This window comes from Sciurus carolinensis, chromosome 19 (genome assembly GCF_902686445.1).
Source record: "Sciurus carolinensis chromosome 19, mSciCar1.2, whole genome shotgun sequence".
In the NCBI taxonomy this organism is placed as follows: Eukaryota; Metazoa; Chordata; class Mammalia; order Rodentia; family Sciuridae; genus Sciurus; species Sciurus carolinensis.
Window position 1 is genome coordinate 10740836 of NC_062231.1, and position 6647 is coordinate 10747482.

A 6647-nucleotide genomic window follows, 5' to 3' on the forward strand; every position below is an offset into this window, starting at 1 on the left:
GTGTTTCCCCAGGATCAATCAACACCTATTTGGGTGCCTGAAAGATTGACCAGATTCATACCTCCTGATGAAAAGGATGTTACTTCCCCTTCTGACGATGATCGGGATTTTCAGCAGAGTGCAACCTCAAATGATACATCAAAGGAACCTATGGGCAGTAGTTAAAGCATGGCCATATCCTTTACCGTTAACTAATACTTCGCTTATTCTTCCTCCTTTGTTCTCTACTAATGCTTCTACGGGATTGCCCACTGCTCTTAATGATCCTGATATTCAGTCCTATAATTCTTCCGTTATATTTCTTCCAGGAACCCTGTGTTTTGATTTACCCTCTAATGTTACAAAGTACTTTGATCCCTTTTCAGAACTTCCATATGGACCTTATATTAATTTACAATGCCAGGTTCAAGGGTTATTCTCAAGAAAAGAGGATGCCAAAACAAAAACTAGAGCAAATGTGCAATTCACCTATGAGGGACCCCAAGGAAAGGGTGGCCACATAGAGACAGAAGGAAGTGTAGTTTCTATTACAGGATTGGTGCCTCGGCGGCTTCCACTTTCTTCTATCGGATTTAAGACCCCCAGGATTTTCCCCCCTTGTAATCCTGAGTTTTCTACTCCACCTATCTGGACAGGTTGCCAAAATACTAGGTGAGCTGCACCTGTGCAACATGGATTCTTTTTTACACCAAATTTTACTTCGCAGCGTACTACTGAAAACTTTACAGATCATGATGCATTTCTAGGAATACTACATGTTAATCCCCTTGATAATTGGTTACTATTCACGGCTAGTTCTGGGTACACTAACCTTCAACCCCTTTTTGCCTTATTAGGAGGATCGTTCAAATTCTGCAACTGGAGCCATTTTATGGATTCCTCTTATATCACGGAGGCTAGTGTAAACTGTACAAAGACTATTATCTTTCCACCTACCCCTGTCTGTGTATCTCCACCTTTCATGTTTCTCCTTACTAATAGTGTTGACAACACCTCAATTCTTAATTGTTCAATTAATAATTATTCCCTTTCTCAGTGTTGGAATGGTACAGTATTCAACCGAGCGGTGATAATGCGAATCCCTACCTTTTTGCCTGTCCCCGTTTCAGTTACAGATGCAGAATTACCTGTATTACTGAGTATAAATAGAAGAGACTTTGGTATTACAGCTGCGGTTATAACTGCTGTTGTTGCGGCAGCAGCGGCAGCTGCAGCGGCAGCTGCAGCCCTAACTACTACCATACAGACAGCTACTACAGTTAATCAATTGGCTGAAAATACTGCTACAGCGCTACAAACACAGGAGAGCATTGATCAACATCTTAAAGCTGGAATCCTGCTGGTTAACCAACGGGTGGACCTACTGCAAGAACAAGTGGACATTTTACAAGAACTTTTGGGACTTGGGTGTATTTACTCTCCACAAGCAGTCTGTGTAACTCCCATAATGTATGATAATCTTAGTACTGCAGCTGATTTGTCTCGAAATCTTTCGCTTTACCTTACTAATATTTGGTCTTTTGAATTTGATAATCTTACGTCCCGTCTTCGGGCGGAAATTGTTCGAGTGAATTCTACTAGAGTACATATTGCTTCTGTATCTGAATTTGCCTCTTGGATTTCTTCGGCTTTTTCTTTTGTGAAACAATGGGCCGGATTAGCTGCTCTAGGAGGGGCACTCCTATTTGGTATCATTTACATTGTCCGCGTCATCACACGTTTGCGTGCCTCTCAACAACGAGACCGTATTATTTTCCGCCAAGCCATGACTGCATTAGAAGTCGGCAGCTCCCCTCATGCTTGGTTATCTATGCTGGACCGGTAGTCAATGACGGGTAATGAAGGAGGTGGCGATACACCAACCTAAGACAGAAACTGCAGCATGATCTGCAGACTTTGATGACGGGTAAGGGTATTGGCCGACCCCTCAACCTAAGACAGGCACGGTCCCTTTTGTCTTTTTAATAATAGAATAGGGGGAGCTGTCGGGGTACCCAGGACCCCTAGCCCAAGGCTAAGCAGGATGGCAGCTGGCAGTTTGCCGGCGTACGGTCCATGGTGCATACTGATGACGCGGTAAGCAGGAGTCGCGCTGACGCCATATGAGGAAGTACTTAGCTGTTGGCTCCTGTTGCTCGTGTGCAGCACGTGATCTGCTCGTGCCCCATACACTTACACATTAGGATCATGTATGTAGCTCGTGCCTTGTCTGTATAGCTTTCTGATTGGCTGCCTTACCATATATATTCTTTGTGTGCTCCCCTGAGCGGGAAGAAGAGAACAATAAAGGATCTTGGAAAGCTCCATGTTGTTGGGGAGTTCTTTCCTGCGGGCAGGGGAATCCCCGATAATTCATCATGGGTAAAAACAATTATTGCTTAAGGAGAAATATGTGCATTTACAGTGGAGAAATGTACACACACACACCTGGAGAAGATACAGCAAAAAACTGGTTTGAGGGGCAACAAAAGCCTATCACAGTTTATTGTAGTATGACTGGAATGAAGTCAAAGCATAGAAATCAACAGAAAAGACTGATGTTTTAAATGTTCATATTTTTTATTATTTATTACCTGATTACACTAATAACTTTTTATGTGCTTCATGTTCTATGGCACACAAATGACAAAATATAACTAATTAATACATGCATTATTTTACATAATTAGATTTATTTTTAGTAAACTTTACATACATTCTAGTAGCACTCATTAAAAACACAATGTAAAAGTGGTTGGGCCTACTCCATCTGCAACCTGCAGAGAGGCGCTGCTGCTTTCACTGCTGCGTGTCTCCCAAATTCTTGCGAGCATTTACTGAATACTTTTTTCATCCTGCATAAGTATTCAGAGAAACTGCTGAGTGACCACTGGAGGAAAGGTATAACCTTACAGCTGACCCACATTCCATCCACATTAGGACAAGTTCCTAGGTTTTTGTAAATGATTCTACTCAAACTAATGTGTCATTGCTACAAGCCTGTATTCATGGAGACATTACCTATTCTAAGATGGTTCTGGAAAGTGGCTTTAACTCAAGTGTCCACGACAGCAGAGGCAGGACAGGCCTTCATCTTGCAGCAGCCCAAAGGAATGTAACCATCTGCAAACTGGTGCATAAATTTGGTGCTGATCTGCTGACTACAGATTATCAAGGAGACACAGCTCTTCACCTCTATGGCCATGTGGATTCCATTCAATCCTTAGTTTACAATGGACTCAAAATTGATATATGCAATCATCAAGTTGTGACTCCTTTAGTTCTGGCAAAGTGCAGGGGAGACAATAAAGATGTCATCCGATTGCTGGAATCTTTGGAAGAACAGGAGATAAAAGGATTTCACAGAGGAACCCACTCGAAACTGGAGGCCATGCAGATGTCTGAGAGTGAAAGTACAAGGGAAAGCCATTCTCTCCTCAATCACACCCTACAGCCAGGTGAAGGGGTTCTGTCCAGCTTTTGAATGACTTGGCAGGAATTTGTAGAGCATCTGGGCTTCTGGAGGGTCCTGCTCCTGATCTTTGCCATTGCTTTGCTGTCTCTTGGCATTGCCTACTATGAGAGTGGAGTGCTGCCCTTCATGGAAAACCAGCCTGAACTGGTGCATTAAAGGAGCTCAAAGAGGTGAGGCCAATGCCTATTTCTTGAGTCCCAACAATGATTCCCAGTTTCTCAGAACTTTTCTTAGTGCTAGGCAGTGAGGGCTGAACATTTTTTTATGCACTTTTACTTAATGTCATCCTTTTAGAAGAATAATGTGTTCATTTGAACTTCATACTGTAGTCAACTATAGTGCATCCTAATGCTACCTCTGACTCAACCTGACTTCTTAAGAAAATCTGCCCATAGCCTTGTTTAATAAAAACACAGAAATGACTAGAGAATAGAAGCTAAAGGAAGAGAGTAGAAGTTCTTAAGGTGGAAAACTTACACTGATCTTGGACCAATTGAAGTATCCAGAAAGAAAAAAGTCTTCCCTTTATGAATATTTTGGGTGGAGGGTTTAGTGTTGTTTATTTTTGTAAGAGCTCCTTTTTTCTTTTTATTTACTTTCTCTGGAGAGAAGACAAAACCTTTGAACTCAGAGTACAGTTTTAAAATCCTGTGTGGCACATTAATGTTGTTAGAATATGGTTTATTTTAACATTTTGAAGTCTAATCACAAACCAAAAAAACTTTCATAATGAGCTGTATTTTCTTCAGAACCGATTGATTTAATCTTTGCTTCAGGGTGATTTTGATTTATTGCAAACTGCTTTGCTTGTTAGTATCTGTGAAAAATCAGCTTCAGGAGCTCACTCTGCTCTCTTTCTACTTTCCCCTTGTGTGTATTTTAGAGGTGTCCTGTTCTTCAGAAATGCAGTCAGAAAACTCTTTTTCTGCTGAATAGTTAGCAGGGAGACATAATTCTAATATTTATTGTCACTAGAATTCTGTAGTGCTATTACAGTGGAAATGTCAGTTCTATAAGCCAGCTGTGCATCACAGTTATGTCATAATTATTTAATGGGCAGTCCTGTTTAGAGACTTGGCAGAGTTGTCATTGCAGTCCCATCCACATAGGAACAGGTGGAGTACTCAGTCAACAGCCCTGAGCCATACTGTACTGTCATAAGCTCTTTATCACTCATAACATTGTGTAAATTGAAATCTGGCCCCCAAATTATATTGTGGCTTTCAACAGTGTATTTGAAGACCTCTTTTATTAATATTTCTATTAGTATAATTCATTTCTTCTGTTAATACAAAAAATCTGAATGCTTAATAATTGTTCATTGAGAAAAGTCTGAAAATTGTAGTGAAAGAATTAATGGTTTTATTTTCTAGAACAGCATTAAGGTACTGTTACTTGAATTGTTGCTAGAATTAGAAATCACAGAGTAAAATTGGTACTTGTGATTTGTTTGCTCCTTGATATTTCCTCAATTGCATTTATATATCTGGTATAGAAACTTTTTTCTTTTGTGTGGCTTTATCCTCCCCTAAAAAGCTGCTTTAAAATTTCTGATTTACTGTTTTGGTTCAGGATCATCTTGCAAAGTCTTTCTTTTAGGTTAGATACAAGCAAAAAAAAAAAAAAAAAAAAGACCTCGAATTCAAAGTATATTCAGAATTAAAATTTTGCATTTTTTGTAATTGCTAACATACAAAACTAGTCAATATATGTAAATATTTTACACTTCTATAATGATTAATGCTTCCTTTTAAGAGCTGATTTATTTGATTTCTATGCATTCAGTATTAAGTAAAACCACCAATAAAATATTTGTAAATCCTTAAAAAAAAAAGGAATACAATGTATTATCCAGGCACTGTGACTGGCACACAATTGTAATCCCAGTGACTCAGGAGACTGAGACAGAAGGAGTGCCTATTCAAGACCAACCTCAGCAATTTAGCAAGACACTAACTAAAAAACAAAAGAGAAAAAGAGCTGATGGTATTGACCAGTGGTAAAGTCCACTGGGCTCAATTCCCAATACAAAATAAAAAGAATAATATAGTAAACTACACCCAACATGTTGTACAGACACTTGACTTTTGCCCATTAAAATAAAAAATACAGGGCTGGGGATGTAGGTCAGTTGGTAGAGTGCTTGCCTTGCAACCAAAGGCCCTGGGTTCAATCCCCAGCACCACAAAAAGTAAAATAAAATAAAAACTTTGACTGACACTACCTCTAATATCACCCAACTCATAGCTCCTAAATTCAACTTGTTCAGATTTCACAAGTCAGGTGATGTAACAATTAACTTTTTACCTTATTTTTTCCCTCTTCTTTTCTTTTATGGGGATTGAATACAGGGGCAGTTTTCCACTGAATTACTTCACCAATCCCTCTTACCTTTTTCAAAATTTTTCTTCTTAATTTTTGTGCGGTGCTGAGGATAAAACCACAAGATCACACATGGTAGGAAACTGCTCTAACACTGAGCTTCAACCACAGTTCCCCCAGGCCTTTTCTAGATTGTTTACTTTTGAGACAGGATTTCACCAAGAAACTTGCAGTCATTCTGCCTCAGACTTCTGCTTATCTGGAATTACAGGCACATGTCTTTTTATCTGACCTATTGTTTATTTATTTAGTAATTTCCAAATATTTTCAGAAAAACTATAAGCATCTACTGTAAGCTTGGTTTAAAGTAGAAAAATCTCAGTGGAAATAAGAGCACACAAAGAAAAAAGGGAAACTTAAGTCAATCAAAGCAACAATATAAAACAATGAGGAAAAGATAAGAATGTGAAAGTTATGAATTTACTAAACAAGACTAAATAACAATTTTTGTGATATTCAAAGTGCTAATCAAAACTAAAGTACATGAAAATTAAAGCAACTCTACAATTTCATCTTACTCCAATTAGAATGGCTACTATCAAAAATACAAATAATGAGGGCTGGGGAGATGGCTCAGTTGGTAGAGTGCTTACCTTGCATGCACAAGGCCCTGGCTTCCATCCCCAACACCACAAAAAAAGTACAAATAATGGGCTAGGGATGTAGCTCAGTTGGTAGAGTGCTTGCCTTGTGAGCACAAGACCCTGGGTTCAATCCCCAGCACTGCAAAGAAAAAAAAAAAAGAAAAAAGAAAAAAATACAAATAATAATAAATGTTTCCCTGGATTTGAGGAAAGAAGCACACTTTTAC

General features: G+C 39.0%; 1 pseudogene; it reads left to right on the forward strand.

Annotated features, from left to right (window-relative positions):
- Positions 1 to 2055: 2055 nt before the first annotated feature.
- LOC124971205 (ankyrin repeat domain-containing protein 46-like) lies at positions 2056 to 3610 on the forward strand (annotated as a pseudogene).
- Positions 3611 to 6647: the final 3037 nt, after the last annotated feature.